The sequence below is a fragment of the Gambusia affinis genome, linkage group LG20 (assembly GCF_019740435.1).
Source record: "Gambusia affinis linkage group LG20, SWU_Gaff_1.0, whole genome shotgun sequence".
Classification (NCBI taxonomy): Eukaryota; Metazoa; Chordata; class Actinopteri; order Cyprinodontiformes; family Poeciliidae; genus Gambusia; species Gambusia affinis.
In genome coordinates, this window is record NC_057887.1 from 13,145,287 (window position 1) to 13,166,494 (window position 21,208).

A 21,208-nucleotide genomic window follows, 5' to 3' on the forward strand; every position below is an offset into this window, starting at 1 on the left:
AACAAATAACTGATTTCAAATATAAATGAAATATAATTTTAAAACATTTCATATTTTCTGTGGTTATCTTCCAAAATAATACATTTTTCTTGACAAAAAAGCAAAACCAGAATAAATCTGTAAAGGTGATGCAACTTTTCACTGCTCCTTTAAATTAAATGGGTTTGAAAGTGAGAATACATTTTTAGAATGCAGAAAAAGCAATTTCTCTTCTTTAAAGCAGATAAAGAAATGACATAAAACCATCTGAAAGATGTAACCTTTAGATTTTACTGTAACTCATTCCCTTTGCTCTCATACTGATCAATCTTTTTTTCCAGATATAATCATAAATGTCATGCTGCTAGGGAGCAAATGTCCCTCTTGGGCTTCAAGGGGTGTGAACGTGAGCGCTACGTCCAATCTTCATGTGCTGACTTACTTCTGTCATAATAATGTTACGTGGCTGCAGCATAAAAATTTCAGCACAGGCTTGAGGGATTATTCATCTTCAGGTCAGGTTCTCTGTCAGCCAGTGAACGCTGAAAACAGACCAACTGATGCGTCGCTCTGCACAGGGATATTTTTCACAGAGGTTTAATAGACAATTCGGACCCTGAGCTTGTGACCGGTCGTCTCCATGGGTCATCAAATGTCTTCCCGGTGACAGATAGTCGTTTTTTTTTTGTTTTTTTTTTTCTTGCAGAAGGGAAGGTTGTGGTTAAAAAATTCAAATATATCAAAATCGGGAAATATTACAACCTTATAGCTTTATAAGAGCATCTTCTTCAGAGATGAGCTCTTTAGGAGTGTATATGAAAAAATTCCCATCAGTATGAAGGTGGACACCTGAGCTGGGGGCTGATGACCCTGAATGCATGTTTTAATAACTAAAAATGTTTGGGGCGGGCAGGAGATAAAATGGGATTGCGTTGCCTTAGGGCATTAATGTTCAATGAGCTGAGTAAAAATAGCAGGTTGACAGTGTAAAGGGACTGTCAGACCCAATCAAGATTACCTGGCTTGTGATATTCCCTAGACCACAAATGCAATATCCTAGAGAGCTTTAAAATCTGCCTGTGGAGAATTACGTCAAAGTCAGAACAACGTTGTCTCGTTGGTCTGAAAAAAACCAAAAACTTTATTCATAAAGTTAGTTTTAAAAATACTTTCAAGGGTATCTTAAAAGATTTAAGTGCACTATAAAAGTTTACGACCTGTGTTTTTTTAAAATCTATATTTAATTTGTAACCACTTCATTTCCCTGAGAAAAATCCATTTAATTCAGCTTTTATTTTCTGTGTAGACCAGTTCTCCATAAAATCTCTAATTTTCACCTTTTACTCAAGCCACATTTGCATAACATTGAAAGAGTACACAACTGCCCTCGGGGCTCTTGCTCACACTTCATGCAAATATATTGTAGTCGAAGCAATAAAGTCACATTGTGTCCCAATGAAAAACAAAGCTGGCTTGCAGAGCAATTGTGTAGAAGTAAATGTATAAAGATGCATCAATGAGGTCACAGAGGATAGTTTTGAAAATGGCTTCAAGGTGTGGCACTCTTAAAAAACACAGTTTTAAACTCACTGCAAATTGCAGTCTTTAAAATGTTCCCACTGTTCTTTTTATAGAGGGTTTGTGAGCACATGGCTGCTGGAAGCCGCAAGTCAACAAGTTACAAAAAAGGAATTAAAAATGAAAAAGAGAGAGAAAACTTGCTAAAAATATATATATACTTTTATACCACTCAATGCTGCATCTCTTAATTTTTAAAGATAATTCAGTTTTGTCAAAATAAAAACTGTTTGCAACGAGCTTTGAGAGTCTCTGAGTAAACTTGCAACATGGAGTAAGTTTCCTAGAGAGAACAAAACCAGAACTTCTGGAATAATCGTCCTTGGACAGATGAGTTTAACTATCTGGATATCAGACCAGAGGAAATGTTTGAAATAAACTTTAACCCTCCTATGATCTGTCCAGCAGCTGTTTAATGTTTGGTGGTTGACTTGGCCAGCTCTCAATCAGAGAATGCACCATAAATTCTACCTTGTCAGAAATGAATGGGGGAAAATGTGAGGTCTGTCAAAAAGGTCAAAGTTGAAGCAGAACTGGATCATTAAACATGACAACTTTTGAGAATAAAAGCAATGAGAAAATGTAAGGTTTAGGTGGAGGCCTGGTTCATGATTTCGTTGAGATACTCTGCAGGGATTTCAAACAGGCTGTACGTTCAAAAAAACCCTTCAGATACAGGGAATGGGACAAGCTTTTCTTTGACAGCAATTCTCACACTAGTGCCAAAGACTGCTTGATGCTAAAAAAAAAAAAAAAAAAAAAATCAGCTCACTGAAGTTAGTTCAACCAAATGCTGCAAAATGGGGTCCTTACTTTTTTCTCAGCTACAAATGCATTTTTTTGTTTCAATTTCTTGCTTAATGAATGACGTAAAATACATTGCCTGCTAACTTGTAATTCCATCCCATTCTTTTCCATAGATAATTTTAAACAAGTCTCGAAGACGTCCCGATCGTGCAGCCAGAAGCTTTGAAGAGCAAATGTTGAAGCTTTCAGACAAAGCAGCGAGACCTTGAAATGAATTCTTCCTGGCACTGCTCTCAGAATGATTTATAGCAGTTAAGTATATGCAGTCTGTTCCCCTACGCAGCTCATATGTAATAAGGTAATAAAGTGGTCTTTCTTCTTTTTGACATTGTCTGACAGCTTACATCTGAAGAGAGGAGAAGGGTTTAATAGCCACAGCTAATTAAGATTGATTTAACGACAAAGGCAACAATTTCATTTGCTGCTTATACAATTAGTGATGCTTCCTGCTGCTACAGATGCGAAAGATCTGAGCTGAGTGATTCAGAAACCTCCGCTGCTTCACGAAGGAAAGTGAGGAGGAAGATTTATATCAGTGTCTCGATGTATGTCGAGAGCTGATGTGTCATTAGAATACATTGGGCTGAGATAAGCAAAATAGAAGGAAGCGGTGACACAGTAAGCATGGAAAATGATACACAAACATTTCTCAAGCACAGTATCTTAAGCATCTTCACAGGTCTTAGTATGAAAACTGATTACTTCTGCAAAGAGGGAAACTCTGAGCATGCAAGAACCCCCCCCCAAAGAATCAAAATAAAACAATAACCCGTGATGATGAAAGGCTTTGGGGGGAAAAAAAGGGCTTACCTTGCACTCTATCTTTATAAAAAAGTTGACATAAAGTGATGAAAACAAGTAATAAAAGAATCACGCATACAGTAGATTCTCATGTCGCTTAGTCAACAAATATTTAAGACAGAAACAAGAAAGCAGTGGGCCTTTGTAATGCAATTAAAAACGTCTCATGGAAAATCTCACTGGTAATTATATTAACTGGCATCAGGACAGTCACAGGATTGCTTGTAAAAACAACATGGAACAAAGGCTGAGCTTTATAAAGAGAACGATGGGGAGAGGTTTCTGTCGCTACAAACGTTTGTGTGAGGAAATGAATGCATCCCAGTGAAAACCGATTTCATCATGTTTTGCTTAACACATTAATTAAAAGAACCGTCATTACATGGCACATGGGAAAAGCATGAAAACAAATACTGAATGTCAACCATGCCAGCCAAGCCTTCAGGCAGCACTGAATTATGAAAGAGATACATATCTGTTGTGGTTGTCTTTGCATGGGGTCAGTAAGACTTTAGGAAACTATCGCCAGGGAGAAAAGTTCAGTATTGTATCCAGAAAATTCTATTATACATCCATAAAACAAGGAAGAATTATATAAACCAGCCCTAGAGACAATTCGGTGCTTTATGGGCCTTAGTACATTTTAGCTAAGGCTTTAAAGTAAAACGGAAAATTATTCAGAAATCTGGCCACTCAAAATATGAGCTCACACTGAAACACCAAATTCAGCCCACAGGATTTTAACAAAAGTAATTGTATAATTTAACCATATCGAGGTAGTTTCTCTGGATAAGCAAAAGCAGGAAGTGATTAAACTGAATTGTGTTGATTTTTAACAAATGCAACCAACAAAACAACTACAATAATACAGCATGATTAAATGCTTAGGTGGGAAAGGGTGTTTACAAAAAGAGTTGAAGACATAATCAATTTGATCTGAAGGCATAAAGGCAAAATATTTCAGGTACAGTTGATATTTGAAATATCTTCTCCAATTTTTAGAAATACTAAATAAGAAGATTTTTTTAGTTTTATTTAAAATTTTTAAGCACATCAGTAGTCTGTATTGTTGCATCAAATCAGGAACAGACACAAGCTAATGATTCAATGCAGAATGGTACGATACAACCACTGTGTCCTGCCCTGTGACAAGTTGGCCCACAGCGTTTGTGACTCTCCTTTGATATCCAGAGGGTTGATGGTTAGTGTTCAGGTCTGAGCTGATTCCACAGATGTTTGATCTGGCTAGAACTGGGAGACCTTGCTGATCGTGCCTTGTTAAAAAGACTACCAGGGAGCTGTTGCAGCACAAGTTAGACATGTGGATGAAGGGTGGCACTGACGTAGCGCTGTGCTGTCAGGGTCCCTCAAATCATGACCAGAGGTTGACCCACATCTTGATGCACAAAGCAATCATGATGAATTTCTCCACAACCCACATTATGCATACACACAAGGGCCATCTGTGGTCAGCGAAATCAAGATTCTATAGTGAACACAATTTGATTTCACTCGTCCTCTCCAAGTTATGGTGACAAGTTTGGCGGAGAATCCATCGGCCTGTTGATCCTACCCATTGATGCACGGAGACTGTTGATCCTGGTGGTTGTAAATACTCCAATATCTGTATCTTGAAGACAGATGAAGAAGTCTTAGTATTCTTTAATGAACCACATGCAAATAGGAGAAAGTTGGAAATATTTGAGACACACTCTAAAAATGCTGAGACCTTCTATAGGTCAAACACTAAATATTCTTATTAATGAACCTTGATGTTCATTAATAAGTACAGAGGAAACTATCTTAGGATTAATGCAGAATCCATGGTTTCTTAAACTGACGGCACACCCCCATCGCATTCCTGTTGTCCAAGTGTGACATCTGTCTTGCTCTTCCAGAACGTCAAGCTAGAACTGCAGGAGGGTTTTAATCTGCAGATTGGCAACAAGCAGTAGGGGTAGTCAAAGTCTGCTGGTAAATCCTCCCATGTACTGGCGATTGTTTTGAAAATAGCCTGTGAAAAGATTTGCACAAAGTAGAATTTTCTTTGGCAATGTCTCAATGGGACATTGCCATCGAAAAGTTAAATGAAGCCAAGCAGTCATGTTTGCTGTGACTGGAAAAATGTGCATGGACACATGCTGTTCATTAAAAACAACAACAAAACTTGGGTGTTTTCCAGCAGCCATTGCACAGCGCACAGAGTGGTAGAACCAACTGGGTAAACATGCTCATCTTCAAAAAATGAAGTGAGCGGAGCTGTGCTGGGGTTGGTAAGGGGCTGTGGTTGCTAGGTGAGGAGCAGTGCCCACTCATTGTGACTTAATAATTGGGAGGTTTTTGAAAAGGTTTGTTTTCCTGTCACCAAGAAAACATTTAGCTATTGCCAAAAAGCGGCTGGGTGAATTCTTTTATTTGTTTTTGTTTTTTTTTGTTTTTTTTTTTAGCACTTGGACTGTTTCTGGAAGCAGTAAAGACCCAAATGGAAGTACAAAATGTGCAAAGAAAATTTGCTTAATGGGTCTCCTTTAATCATTACTTCTAATAGAATTTGCCGAGCATGTGTTCGAGTGCACATAACAGCTGAATCAAATTAGCTGGATTTAGAAAGAGCCTTCACAACAGTAATACTTCTGACCCAACAGTTTTGTCAAGCTTGTCATCTCTACTAAAAGTAAAACAGAAAACATTCCACATAATAAGCTAAATAACCAATAAATCAAATAAACATGTCAGTCAACTGTGAACTGCTCCACAGAACTCTGAAGGTCATAGCTTGATGATGCCATCATTACCACAACATCTGGAAACAGCAACTATAAGATCCAGGGGTTCTCAAACCAAACTATTCCTTGAGATTTTGTCCATTGAAACCAGAAGCAGCCCTGATGGAGTCCACCCTGCATTATGAAGAACTTAATATCCAGAATGCTTACACAGCTCTGGGTTTGGCACATCAGGGACAGAAAGCTTGTAAAGGGACCGCAACGTCCCAAACTCCTGCAGCAAACCCCCAAAGGATGCATCAGGGGAGTATGGTCAAAATCATTTTTCAGAGCCATGAAACACATGTGGACTGGGCAATCAATTTCCCATGACCCCCTCATCGACTCTGCAAGGATAACGGTCTGGTTCCCTGTTTCACAACCTGGGGAAAAACGACACTGCTCTTTGTCAGTTCGAGCTTTGAGAGTCAGTCATAATATCCTTTTTCCACAGCAGCTAAAAAGTGTAATTGCTCTCCTCTGTTAATTCCTTTCAAAAGGCTCCAAATAAAAACATCACCCTGGTCTGCCATGGAAACTTTGTCATTGGCTGAGATTGAAAAGGCATATCAATCATGACAGCCCCACAATGTCCAATGAATTTAGTATCTCTGAGCCAGACCTGGTACCTGCCAGTTGAGACATTTTATTTAGCTATGCATGGCCTCAGCCGTCTCCACAGTCCATAGATGTTTCAACACTGGAATGGAGGAGAGTCTTAAAGAGCTTCCTCCACTGATCAACGTGTCACAACGGCCCTGAGGTTGAATGAAAGTCCTTTGTCATAACCTCTCTCATTTCTTCTCTTTGACCATAACCAACCCCACTGTGAACAATGAATATCTCTGATTTCTCTGAACCTTTGAAAGATTTTAAGCCTAAAGTAAAAAGGAGTCAGGAGAGCGTTTCCTGTTTTGAGTCCCTGTGCTACACTGCTTGATACTGTATATGCACTATGACATGACATACAAATCTATTCTCTCTATGCTGTGCCAAAATATATATTCAATATGTTAAGCTAAACTTTCTCTGTACAATGCCAAATCAAACAGTGTTTGTGTTTTGTGAAGCCACACTTCCACTGTGCTATGCTAAGCTAAAATGAGCTAGGTAAATTAACTGTAATTGTAGCATGTTAAATGCTAGAATGCAAAGAAGCATCTAGAAGAATTACTGAAAACACATAAACTAGTCAATTTAACAAAATGTTTATCTCCATTAGTAATCCAAACAATAACGCTATACATTGTTTGCACATAGTTAAAGATTAAGCCCTGAAGTTTTGTGGTTAACTGGACCTCACTTTATTAAATTTACAGGGCATGCTCTCAACTGGCCATGCAACATGGATGAAATAAGATTTCCCACTGTGCCTTTTGCTGAGACAGTGGCAGTAACACCTCTTTATTACCATTCTCCTGCAGTCCTCACAGGATGTGAGCCACTGACAGCATCGTAAAGAGTCTTTTTGCACGGGGTCGCAAGCTCAAGGTCCCTAAAATCACTGCTGATTTTATGTAGAGGCTGCTGTCAATCCAAACTTCTGCCAAGAGTTTCAATCACAATACCCCAAAATGCTTCCAGAGACTCTGAGATGGCTCACACCGCATTCCTTCATTTGAGGAGATGCACGCTACACAGTAAATATTACTTATAATATTTGCTTCATTATCTGCCTCTATATGATAATGTGTATGACAAGAGCAAGGTTAAAAATCCTACTGGAGCACATGCTTTTGCCACACAAGCACAGCCCAAATTATCCCCCTTTGTATTTTAATTCTAAACAACATTCTGGGCAAATAAACAAGCTGCTTGGTAACAAATACAATCTCAGACAGAGGGTTGCCTCTGCAGCTAAAAAAGCAGAACAGAGCAGAGGTGTGGCTGTAATTGTACGCTCCTTGCAAGCAAATATGCTGACCCAAATTTAGTCACAGTGGCTTAGCGCTCCAATATTATTGGATCAATGGCTGTAGCTAAGAAGCGTCTTCCTCCTCTGCGCATCTGAAGCAGGGGTCTAATTAACGCCCGCATCAGCATAGACGAAAAGGACACGTTATCTGCACTAATTGAGAACAAACTGCAGTGTTTCTTGCACATCTGTGGGGGCAAAACAAACTATACAAACAGAATCTGTATGCACAAATTCTGTTTACTTGTGCATACAGGACGTTTCATATGAGTCAGACACACAAACAAATGATCATCAAGCAGAGCCCGGGGAGGCAGCAAACATGGATACAAATGTCAGAAAAAACTTAGAAAAATACATAGATGACAAGAAAGGTTAAAGTGGTTTTGAGGATGTTTGTTCAAAATAACCCACCGACTCAAGTAGAAAAGAAAATGACTAAACTACTCAGGCACTTACAGTACATTTACATAGACTAGAGAAAACTTATTTTACCTCAGGGTGGAACATTAAATCAGACTGATATTTTCTATTTTCAGGTCATCTAAGATGCTAAAAATCATTTCTAGCTTTTAAATAAGAGGTGAGAGATTTTTTTTCAGATTTTTATTTTATAATTTCTTCAAAGTCAGGCATTTGTATAACATGAGATTAGCTTTTAAATGTTAATTAAAGCACAAATTACATTTTGCCTCACAACATTCTGACAACATGTATGTTAGCTGGAGCCACGCCTGTGAATGTATATAAAGTTAGCTGGTGCAGAAAATATTTTGGTATTTTACTCTGTTAAAAGGTTGGACAGGAAGTAACTTTACTGCTAAAATGTTTTATTATTTTTAATGTTTTATTTTTGCCATCTGATTTTGTTTTACTCCAAAAAATCAGTGCATCTATGGTCACTGGAAATTGTTCAAGATGAGATTCTTGCGACAATAACTTCAGGTTGCATATTAAAGTTTATAACTATTAAATAAAATCTGACCATGGCTGAAAGTAAACACCTCTTCTCTCTAAAAGAATAAGGAGACAGAAATTAGATTTACAACGCTGCAACCATCAGAGTTTGAAACAATGCATGCATCTGTCAGATAGTCAGACATCTGACAGTCATCATTGTACAATGAGTTGATGCTTATGCTGATTTTGGGTTTCTCCAAACATGCGACTGTATTATGTTCAAACATACATCTCTAATTTGGTCTCATTTGTAGGGAAACATTTACTGCCACAGCTTGGAAATAAATTCAGGAGCAGTATCTCTCAATAGCCAGAAAGTTACTCATTAAAATGAGAAAACCTTGCTATAAAGAGATGAAAAACTCATTAAAATGACAAAATTTCTAATTTTAACGAGACAAAATTGCACTCCTCTGACTGATTATAACTTCTTAAAAATGCATGAAAGAGCTCCTTCTTTCCTCTTACCATTTCTTCTAAATGACGTTTCAAAATGTTAATAGGTGTTGCTGTTTTACTGTTACCACCTTTCTTCGTTGAAAGAAAATAAATTTTGTTTTTAATAAGAAACAAGACTTATTTTCACAAGTTTTGCATCTCGCTATAACGAGAACATTTTCTCGTCTAAACGAGATACTGCTCCTAGTTTATTTACAAACTTTGGCAGTTTAATTCTTGCATGCAAATGAGACTGATAGTTTAAACATGATGCAAAGAATCGTGTTTCGAGAAAACCAGCAACGGCACGTAAAGATGCCATCCATTAACACTGTGATGTATGAAGTTATTTGACAGTTGAACATCTGACAGATAAATCCGGTCTCAAACTGGGTCATCAACAGGATGACGATCCCAAACAGGAGAGAAAAAGATTATGTGTTGTAATGGCCCATGCAAAAATCGCAACTAATTTCTTTAAAATGCTGTGGAGCAGAAACAAACCTCTGAAAACCTCAATAAACTGGAGCAAAGTTGGAAAGATGAGTAAATTCTTTCCCACAACGATGTCAGAGACCGAACAGGTCACAGAGAAAACTTTTCCAGAGTTACTGCTGCTAAAGATAATTCTAGTTTTCTAGTCTCTTCACACATGCAACAAATCCCTGAGTAAAAATCCTTTTAACATTTTCTTTGGCGGCTAAAGAATAGGTAAATCTATGTAGCTTGACATATTCCATTTCAACAGACTCTGGTTGCACCGCTGGTCCATCTTGATCCTCATTTACAACTGATTGTACTTGACTAACTGAATATTTGTGAAGTACACATTCATATTGCATCTATGTACAAAAAATAAGTAATAAAAAGGAAGGAAAAACAAAATATTTATATAACTGTCATTTTCAGAATGTTCTTATTTAGCGACCCCAACTAAAGAAACATGGCATTCAAGGAAGAAGTGTAGCTGTGGCCTTAGAAGTGCTGCTGTTCCAACACACATAATTCAACTGATTTATTACTTCCTCAGCAGGACATCAAGCTGAGCAGATGCATTTTAAAGATGCATCAGTCGAAATCAGTTGTGTTTAAGCAGAACATCAAAACTCTGCAGGGAAGAGCAGCCTCCAGACCTCCAGAGAGAAACTCTGTCCAGCTGTACCAACTTTGGACATGGACAGTCTTTTGGCAGAGCTGGTGTTTGTTCTTATCTGGGCAAGCATTACCTGCTTCAGTAGAGCATGCTGCAGATCTCACACTGATCCACACTGCAGCATCTGTCTTACATTGCAGACTTCTTTGGATTTGGATTTTTACATTGATTCATTTATGCATTGCCTGCAAGAAGGGAAAGAAGTTCTGTGGTGATGTGAACTTTCCTTATGACAGAAAACAAATTCCTTTTAAACCTAAAACTGAAACTTCTCATCCACTGAGGGAGGTGAGCTGCTGTTTTGGTTGCCGGCAACATAGCTAACCAATTTGTCTAACCATGTGGTCAAGTTACAATTAATTTAATAATAAAAAAAATAATAATATTAATAAGAAAAAATCATTATCTTAAAACAAATGCTGCTTCCAAAAGCAAAACTTTGTTCCAAACAGTTCACAAATCATAGGAAAATTCTAAAACAAGTTCCAGGTATATGGATTTTTTTTATTATTACATTATTACCACCACCTCGTTTTTATCAAAAGTAAATCTTGTTCCCATTCCACTGAACTGTAAAACCTGCAAGTTGCCTGCAGAAACAGGAACCGATTCCAGTTTTCCAGATGGATGTGCATTCTGACTAACAGCTGTTTGTTTCTGCAGAGCGACACACCTGAGTGGTCTGAGCCTTCCACTTTCAGGTAATAATTTACTTCTCAAGTCTCACTGGCGGCACGAACCTAATAAGAAACAACAGGAGCCATTCACCTCGCTTTTACTCTACTTTACATTTACCCTTCTTCTCCTGTCACTGGCATCCATGAACTATTTAACACACACTCCCCTGATCCGCAGTTCGCTCAACAAAAAGATAGATTGTATTTATTGTTGGTGGATGAAATGGTGAGCCGGAGCGAGGGCTCAGCCACTCTGCTGACCGCCAGCACTTCTCTAAATAAAGCTACCCACCCGCCCCCCTCCCCACTTCTTCCCTTCTTCCTCCTCTTCATCCTGACTGGCATACACCCGGAGACTCACAGCTACTCAGTGAAATGGGCATCCGCGCAAGCACAAACGGGACCTGCTCCAACACTTTCAGGCACACATATGAAAATCCACCAGCCTCCCTCTGGGGGACCATTAAGGGGAAAGTCAAGCCTGGCAATAAATGGTGCAAGGGTTTCCAGGAGGGGCGAGACGGGCAGTGGCAAAGATAGCTGTTCCAGGCTGAGTCACGAACGGGCGTGCAGCGCCACAGGCACCTGTCAGAGCTCTGTGGCTGAGCGGTCTGGACAACGCCCCCTGGATGTCTGTCATCCCCCCCGTGCATATGTTTGACAACACGCTTCAAGTATAGGATCAGGATCAGATATGTTGAGGAGTTGGTAATGATTAGCATGTGTTGATTGCTCCAATTAAGTTTCTTTCCAGGCAGAGAGTCTCAGGAGGAAGGTTAACGAAAACATTTAGCCTTTTTTTTTTTTTTTTTTTCCCTCTGGCTCATTATATGTGTGATTTTTCTTTTTTTTTTTCCCCCCCTTCTTGCTTGTGTTAAATTGAACAAAATTATAAGTTCGGCGGCAAATGTAATGTGTTAATTAGGGATATAACTGTTCACACATGAGAATTTGAATGGTACAGCAACAAGCAGAAGCTCAGGTCAAGCACATCGTTCTATAACTCACAGATGGGTTCATGTGTCGAATGGCATCATCTGGCGCTCAAATGACATATGGGTCATAGCAACACACTAGCAGAGAGCGGTAACCGATAAACAAGATGATAGGTTAAGGTATGACTTTGTAGAGCAGGAATGTCTGTGGCCAGTTCTCCAACACACCTGACTCAAATGAAAGGCCCGTTACCAGATTCTGCAGAGCTGAATGACCAAACGGTGATGGAATTCAGTGATTTGATTCAGGTGTGTTGGAGAAGTGGAGCATCCAAAACTTGCAGGATTGCGTCTCTGGAGAACTGCGCACCCCTGCTGTGGAGATATTTTAGAATAATGTCACAGAGATTATTTCACATTTCTGTAGCAGCTAGAGCACCTGATGTTTTGGTAACGAAAATATCAGATTCTATAGACGGAGGTCAGATTGCTTTAATAGTGTCTGCATTTCTAGCTCTATCCATAAATAGTGTTTTCTCATGTAGTCCAGACTCATTATGCTCCCACCGCTCTGCTTCTCTTCAATTTGGCTGCATTTTTACCTAAAATTACGTCAACCAAGAAGGTCTTTCCCAGTGTACATTAACTCTTTTATGCAGTTATTTGTTTTATTAGTTTGATCATTTATCTCATTTTAGATGAGCATTCCCTCCATCCCAGATTGGAGACACATTGAGTTTCTTCAATCAAATAAGTACTCATGCACATCTCTTTTCATCTTCAAAACCTTCCATCTTTAATAATAAAAAAAGTTTTAACTTTGCTTAAACATAAAAAAAAAAAAACTTAAAATATATTAAAATAAAAAACTGAAAATCAGTAATGAACATAAACTGCAATTTTATTTCCAACAAAAGTTCCTGTTCCTTTAAAAATCTTTGTGTTTTTTTTTTTTGACAGTTTTTGTAAAAAGCCCTGAGGCATCAGTTATGTTTTCTAATACCCTCAGATTGATCAATTTTCAAAGATCCGGTGGATGGGAGCTGCACAGACGTGCTCCTTCTGTCTGGCTCTGCAGAAAACGGAGGATTTATCTGGATCTAATTTTGGAACTCCAGGCTGGTGCCACAGTCCTGATTCATGGAAGTACAGCTATTCAGGATGGGGAGCCTGTTTAAAGCTCTCATACAATGGATGGTAAGATTTATCTCACTGGAGTGGGGACATGTTTATCTGCCACAAATATCCTGTTGTGGGTTAAGATGAGGACAAGTTTGTTATCAAAATTAATGTTTATTTTTTTAATCTCATTCAAGTTATCTGTTTCTGGAGATAAGCTTTAGTTGCTAGTTGCTTGTTGCTAGTGACCTTCAAAATCAAATAGAAGAAATCAAATTGCATCGTTTTTAATCTTTGATTTGTCTCTCAAGATCAGATCTGCGGCTGAAAGGAGTTTCAGAGCTTCAGCTCCGTTCCTGTAACTGTATTTCAGAGGAATAGAGAAGTTGACTTTTGCACTTCAAGACCTGAACTCTGGAATAATCTCCCTCTGGATCTGATGCAAGCAGTTACTTCCACTCAGGCTTTTAAGAGCCCACTCAAGTCTCAGTGATCTGCCCTTGTCTTCACCTGAAGCCACTCATTACGGCCCTAATGCCACTTTCTACTCCATCGACTCCGACCCAGATACACTCCACTGCAAAACACGCTTGTCTTTCGATTTGCTGGCAGACACTGGGCATGTTGTGGCAAAATAAAGCTTATATAAAAATACATACACGCACAATTTTATGTCAATGTTCACAAAAAGGACAGGACATTTTTGAACCATGAAGGACAATGTACTTGGGTGTTTCAGAGATGTATTTATTTAATAGCGTGCACACAAGGCAGTATATTTATCCCACTGTACAGCTCAATACGGGTCAATGGAAGGCAGTCATCAGATAAGATTGAACTTTTTCCACAAAGTTGTGACATTTTTTATATATCCTACTTGAGGCTTCTGAAGAAACATGTTAATTCACATTTAAATCTGGATTTGGTGTGTAATAAAGAACATGAAGGCTGTGCAAGTTAGCATAATCCCAGAAAAATAATTAGCTTTAGCAGCCGTTACTCTCTCTCTCTCTCTCTCTGATAACTCCAGCTTTCGTTTAGCATTTCAAATGAAACTCAAAGTATGTCTTTTCCTTCCGATCCTCCTGCAATTCCTCCTGATGACTTGAGAGTTGTAAATTAACTCTCAAGTTAAATGACAGCTTTAACTTGAGTCAAAGGCAGTGATTTGGGCTTTGGCTGTTTTAATCTCATGGGAGCAACAGTATCCAGGACAAACTCAAGCAAAGTGAGAAAGTTACTCCTCCGTGTTGGAAGACCCTCAGGGTTGAGGGAACGCTTCTCCAAAGACAGCAGAGAGCTGTGCAGCAGTATTAAAGTTAAAAGAATGACACTGCGTGATATGTAGAGCAGGAGCACACAGTTTGACATCTTGGAAAAGACAAATTAAAGCAAATAAAATTGCCATATGGTCAGACAGACAGCACAGTCAGTCTCCAGATTAAGAAGAGATTATCCATGGGATAAAATCAGGTCCAATGTGTGTCTACGTTCTTGGATGGCATCATTGACAGATTGAATAAAGTTAAGAGTCTATTAAATCCAGGAAGTCCTTGACAAGCAGCTTCTATGGGCAGCAGACATAAATATTTAAAAACCCCTACCTGTAAAAATCCAGTCATATCCTGACACAGAATCTGCTAAAATAAAATCCCCAAAAGTTAGCAAAGAAGTTATTTTTATGTCTTAGAGGCCAATAAATTGCAGCACAAAGCTGCAAAGTTGGACAGTCGGCAGGCGGTGGAAGCTGCTTACAGTTGAAATGTGATGTACAGACTGCAGCTTGATCACCACTAAGACCTGATGGAAAGTTAAAATGTGCACAATCGCCCAGCAGTAATTCAGAAACTAATGTGACTCAACAGTAGAAATAAGGATCTCAGTTAAACAGAATCCAGATAATGAGAAAAAATCCATAAGAAATATATATATATTTTTTTGTCACCGATTTAACAATCTGACACTGGGTCCATTGGAATGGACACAAAACTATGTCCATTATTAGCAAACTGTATCAGTATCTGCAGACAGATGTAACTCCAGGAGTGTATGGCAATCATAGAATAATATGAAACTGACATGTTGGAAGACACACATAAACGCGCACAAAGTAGAGAACAGCAAGACCGCAGGCCGCATAAACATATCCCCCACAATATGTTAAATTTAGAGTTAATGTCACTTTGGCACCCCATTTTATGATGCAACTTGGAAAAAAATGACCTTTAAATGTTTCTGAACACTTACTTTGACCTCAACTGGGAATGGGGACAAGGAAAGATGGGATTCTTGAGGCAAAAACCAGCTGTGAATTTCACTGCACTTACACGCTGCGGCAACATGGGTCTACAGGGAGGAAAAGTACAACTGCTCAACAGATGGACCATAAATGTTTCATTAGATACTTTGGTGTGTTTTAACAATGTGGGTGAAAACAGGGTGTAAACGTTCATAAAGCCTCATCAAAAAGGTTCAACTCATAGACAATGTTATAAAAGATATTGTTTCCCTTTTCTGTAATTATTACTATTTATGTTGATAAGAAACAGTAACCAAAGCAAAAAAGAACTAAAATAATAATAAAGCTTCAATTATCTTCGGTTTGTTGGGAACCTCAAGAACAATTCCATTTTAAGAATTTAATATGATTTCATTTAAAGCCTTACAGTTAAAACACACTGAAGTTTCCTTCATGGAAGAAGGTAGGAACAGTTTTACAAGGGACTAGAGGATAAATTATTTCTCTTAATAAATGATGAATGAAATGAATGCATGTTTTCCATGTATTTTTTTTTTTGTCAGCTGCAGTGAAGGCAAAAACATTTAAGATAAACTATAGTTGGGAGTTAATCCTAAATGTTTTATTTCTGACCTAAAAAAGGCACCAAAATATTTGCCATTCAAGGAAGGCGTTCTGGGATCTCTGCATGCAAGATTTTAACCTCCTTTTCTGTATTTCACAGCTCATGTTTTTTCTGTGTGTGAGAGTACAGACACACAGAAGTATGTTTTGGTACAACAAATCTGTCTTCACTTCAGTTTAAGCCCAATCAGGATATGAATTTTCCCTCAGCTCTGAACAAACAGTCATGAACTCTCCAGAACATTTGCAGCTTCGTCGGACCATACATGCCCACAAACATTTTAGGAGAATTTATGACTTCAACTGTGTGATGATTTCAAGAGTTTTCCCTCAAAACACCGTTTTGTGTTTGCATCTAAATATTACAGAGAGGTTTTTGCAGAAAAGCTCCTTTGTGCATCAAAGAAACCTTGATTCTCAGTAGCAACGGAAATTAAATTAGATAGACCTGTTAAGGCGGCCTGCGTGCATTCCTTAGTGACTATTTTGGTTCCTGCACATTTCTCTTTTATTTTAGGCAGCACATTTTAAAGCTTCCAAAACCTGTCAAGTGTCTCTTTGAAGATAACTCAAAATGTTTTAGCTGTAAACATCTGAACGTTAAGCTTTAAGAGTAAAAAGCTTGTGAGCATAATAAATGATGTTGTGGTACAATAGCTTAAATTACACAGTTTGTAAAGGGCGTCAAACTGTCAGAGGAAGACTATTTCCACCTCACATTCATCTGTCATCATAACCCCGTAGTGAAATACGTCAATCTGTTACTTAAGCCCAACAAGGAGTTTATCTAAAGCTCTACTAGCTTTGAATATCCCAAAACAGACACCTCCTCTTGACGACAATGGAGCATTTTTGTTTAACTTTCAGTTTCTTGTTTCCATAAACAAGAGCAGCAAAAAAATCTGATGACCAAAAAAAAAAAAAAAAAAAAAAAAACAGTTGTGAAACACCAGGCTATTAGTATCTCTAGGCAGGACTATGCTTTTTTATTTGCAGTAAGTTTACAAGTCATTGAATCAAAATAAGGGGAAAATTATTTAAAAGTTTGACGGCACTTGAAGATTAACCAGATGTAGCTAATTATTTGATCCTGTAAGTCCATTTTGAAAGATATATTTATATATTATCTATGTATTATACAAGAAAATATCTGAGATAGCAAAAAATGTGTTTCTTTCCAAAATGCTGCCACCAAAGAACGCCTCCAGAAAACATTACAAGCTACTAACAACTACTTTCATTAGACAGACAGTAACTGCATGGCTTCTGGCTGTTTTCATTGAAAACAACTTCCTGGGTGTTAAATACCATCAGCAACACAAGAGGCCAAGATTATGACCCTGTTCTGGAGTCTGATTTGTTTGGTTTAGCTAACCAACAACAAATGACTCTCCAAATAGAAATACTTTAAGTAACCTTTGGAAAAGATCTAGTTTTTCCAAAATAACATTTGAATTATACTTGCAGAATTACGTGATGTTTCATCTTGAGTTCAGACACAAAGTATTATTGCTGATCTTAGGTGATGACTGTGACAGCTGCTATGAGGAAGCCGTGTTGTTTAATTGAACCATGTGAATAAACATGGTTCAACATTTTTTAAACATGCAGTGTCTTAGGGAATTTTCCATTGCTATGCAGAGCTTTCAAGATTCAAGGTTTAATGGCCTTTGTTTTCTGGTCGTCTCACAGACTTTCAATGGGATTTTGCAGGTCAGTCAATAACGTTCATGCTGCTCACTAGGTTTCTTTCTAGGATCTTCAGAATCTGAAATCTTCTGCATCCTGCAGGCTTGTGTTGAGAGACTCTCCATTTTGAGCAGTATAATGTAATAGCACATCACTGTGCGAAAGTGCAGCATCTGAATCTGCCATTCTTCACAGGAGCGTTTTCATTTTATTGACTATACTCTTTCTCGTCCATTAAAAACATGCAGGTTAAGTTAAAAGGTTACTTTACGTCTAAATCTGACAGGTGTTTGGATCATTTTTGGTTAAACTGTCTAACATAACTAGATATGGAAGAAGATAGCAGCTCCTTATCTTTCCATTTATGCGTTTCCCCCCCCATCAACTGCATGTTGCAACAGGAGAGAGATAATTTCCTGATACCGAGATCTGCCAATCAATATGAATTCATCAGCTGTGATGCATCAAACTGAAACATAATCAAATTTTTATAATTACTCTGCACAAAAAAACCCCTATCAATCAAGTTTAAAATTCACAGTGTTTACCACATAATTTGAGCATTAAATCCATTTCATCTTATTAAACAGAACATACAACTGCGACTGATGAGGATGTGGTTAGCATTTAAATTAAAATCTTCTGCATGACTCCACCACTGAAAACCCTGACTCATCTGCTCCTTTTTAAAAAGAACGCTCTTGAGTGTTTTCTGAATAACATCAATCTCAGAGAAAGTTTTGCAGCCTTTTGTTAAGTGTTCATGACGTTAAAAGAATCCAACTATCAGCTCAAAGGAACGGAACGGGAGACCTTGGGCAAAAAATAATGCATTCACAACGTCAGCGAATGAAGAGAAAGGTCGTCAGGATGGCGTTTCAGCAGCACTTTGAGAAGAAACAAAAAAAAAAGATGTTTTGTCAAATGTTCTTCTTTTACCTGCCGTTACAACTTACTACATAACTGATGTCTGAATTAACCACTACAGTTGCTGCGGGTATCATTTATTAATTCTCTACAATTTATCACGAGTTTAAGTATTTAAAGCACTGAGCCGTAAATCATGCGCACTGGACAGCTTTCAAGCAAAGAAACATTCTCAGCCGTTGATCTTTACTTCTAAAGTCAACCAATGGGCAATTTTTCTGGGCTGTTAGGTCATTTGCGAGAGAAGATTACTTTAATCCTGAATGTGCAACAAACCTCACAGAGTCAAATTACTGATGATCTGCGATTGACTTCCAGCCTGGCTCACTTTCTCTCTGGAGAGGCTTCTCAAGGTTCAGAAGTTCAGACTTTCAAAATACAGAGAAACGTTTGCTTTCATCTCATTTAGTTAATTTTTTGTTTACTTTAAGACAGAGAGCAGCGGGAGCCTAAATACAGGCAGACTGCTGGTTGTTAAGCAAGCCATCTGTTAATACGTTTATTACTACAATAGCCCAGAGTTTTTAATAGTTAAAAACTATAAAACAGGACAAATGCAAAATAAATTTAGCATTTTGACAATGAATCGAGACAATGGCAGATGCTGTGATTTCATTGTTGGTTTACACAAACACATTTCTAGGCCTTGAAAGAAGCGTTATGTTTCCTCTTGCTCAGAAAAGAGCAAGTTCTGATCCAAGTCCATTTTGGTGGGCTAGAAATGTTGTCAGCAAGCCCACAGGGGTTAGAGCTAACACAAATTGTAAGTTTTCATTGCTAGAAAATGAATAGAATTGACATTTTAATTTGTTTGCACATGATGAAAAGCAGTAAACCCCCCCTGTTTGAAGGAAGTTTTTTTTCCCAGTGCAAATAATCCTGAAAATATGAATTAAAACTTAGATAAAACAAAATGGGTTTATTGTTTTCAGACTTCTTGCTAATTTTTTTTAAATTAAAAAAATGTGTTCTTTCTCTCTGTGTAATTCTGATTTGTCGTTTTATATTTCTTCAGCAGCTGAAAACTTTATATCATATTATGCATATAATCTTTTTCTTATGACTTCACTATGACTCCAAGACAGTTTTCTCAACAGCAACAAAGGAAAGACTAAGGCCACATTTAATAACTATGTAAAGAATATATCACATTATTAAAAGTTCATTACTTGTAATATAACCTTTATACCTTTTTATGTAACTGAATGAACACTTTTCAGCCATTGTATATGGTTATAGGGAGTTTGGCCATGAAATGTTTTAAACAGAGACTTATGCTATGCAAAAATAAGTTTATATAAACTTACTCAAACTTCCAATACTCAAAGATGTCAACAAAATAAAAACGTGGAGAGCACACTCATAAAGCAAAGTTTTTAAGGTTTCTGTCAAAGACCTTGAGAAAAGTCTTTGATAGACCTTTCTCAAGAATAACAGAATATTCTTGACGCGACAAATGTTCCCTCTTTCTCATGGTAAAACTCTGACAAAGTTTACTGAACAGGAGCACCAGCATGTTAAAGTAAGCAACCTCTCAACTTACAAGGTAAACATACAGATTTGTGAGGAGAGGATGAAAAGAATTAAATGTAGATGTCCAGTATAGTGCAGTTTGCTTATATCTTACCCTGTCATAGGTGCAATAAAAAAGAAACAATAACACAGATTCTGCCAATAAAATTGCTTATTTTGCTGAGTAAAACATACTTTGTTTTTCACAGAGTTTATTGATTGAAACGCCAAAGAGCTGAATTACTTATTCAGCTCTTATTCAGCTCATTTCTTTCATGCATAGAAATGTTACTCTATGCGTGGAGAGATTTTAAAACTGTTTACTGAAAACAAAAAGTGAATCAGAGCTCAATAAAAAAAAAAAAAAAAGCCCATCGCACTGAGCTGGTAATACGGATGAAATAAAATCCAGTGTGCATCATTATCAGTTTATATGTTTGTTTTTCTGTTCAGTGCAAAATTCTCTAATAGTTTACTTCATTAAAAAGTTCACAATTTTCTGCTCAAGTCCTCATTTGAGTCGAGCTGAAGCCACAGAAACAGACACAAAGATTTGTATAAGCTTAAAAACAAGTTTAGGAGATCAAGACTCAAGATGTTTCCTTCCTGTCATACATCATGAGTCACAGAATTTGTGCTTTTTTTTCTTCAAATAATTATATTTATGCATATTTGCTGATTGTAAATATAAACCATAAACTTACAAGGGTACGTAATTCATGAAAAATGCCTCTAAGATGAACAAAAAAAGTAAATGTCTGACTTCATGCTTAGCTAAGCTAAGTTCACTTATCTAACAAAGTAGGTCACAATGGTTATTCAGACTTCACTAGACTCTTGGAAACTCTGTTATTAATCAGATTTCCTTCTAGCTAAAAAGAAGAAAATGAGTTAAGCGTTCAACTTCTCTCTTCCGTAATTACACAGCTCGAGAACAACAGACTACAAATCATGTCTGATTGGAAACATCAGTCACTCGTAAAGCTTGTATAGCTGTTAAATTTGGCCTGGATTACTCTGAGGAAGAAAAAAAAAAGTTCTGCTGTATAGGCTTGGAAGTAAAAAGACGGGACTAGTCTTTTGGGCCCAC

The 21,208-nt window shown here is 37.7% G+C and overlaps 1 protein-coding gene across 2 annotated transcripts in view; it reads right to left on the bottom strand.

The window, feature by feature from the left end:
* LOC122822861 (corticotropin-releasing factor receptor 1) overlaps positions 1-21,208 on the bottom strand; it is an 83,939-nt gene that overhangs the window by 39,275 nt on the left and 23,456 nt on the right. Inside the window, exon 1 of one of the 2 annotated variants that reach the window (XM_044101862.1) lies at positions 12,082-14,001. The exons of the other annotated variant lie outside the window; for it this stretch is intronic. The gene's annotated coding sequence lies outside the window, so the exon portion shown is untranslated. Of the gene's footprint in view, positions 1-12,081; positions 14,002-21,208 lie in introns of those variants that run through there. 2 annotated transcript variants of the gene reach the window in all.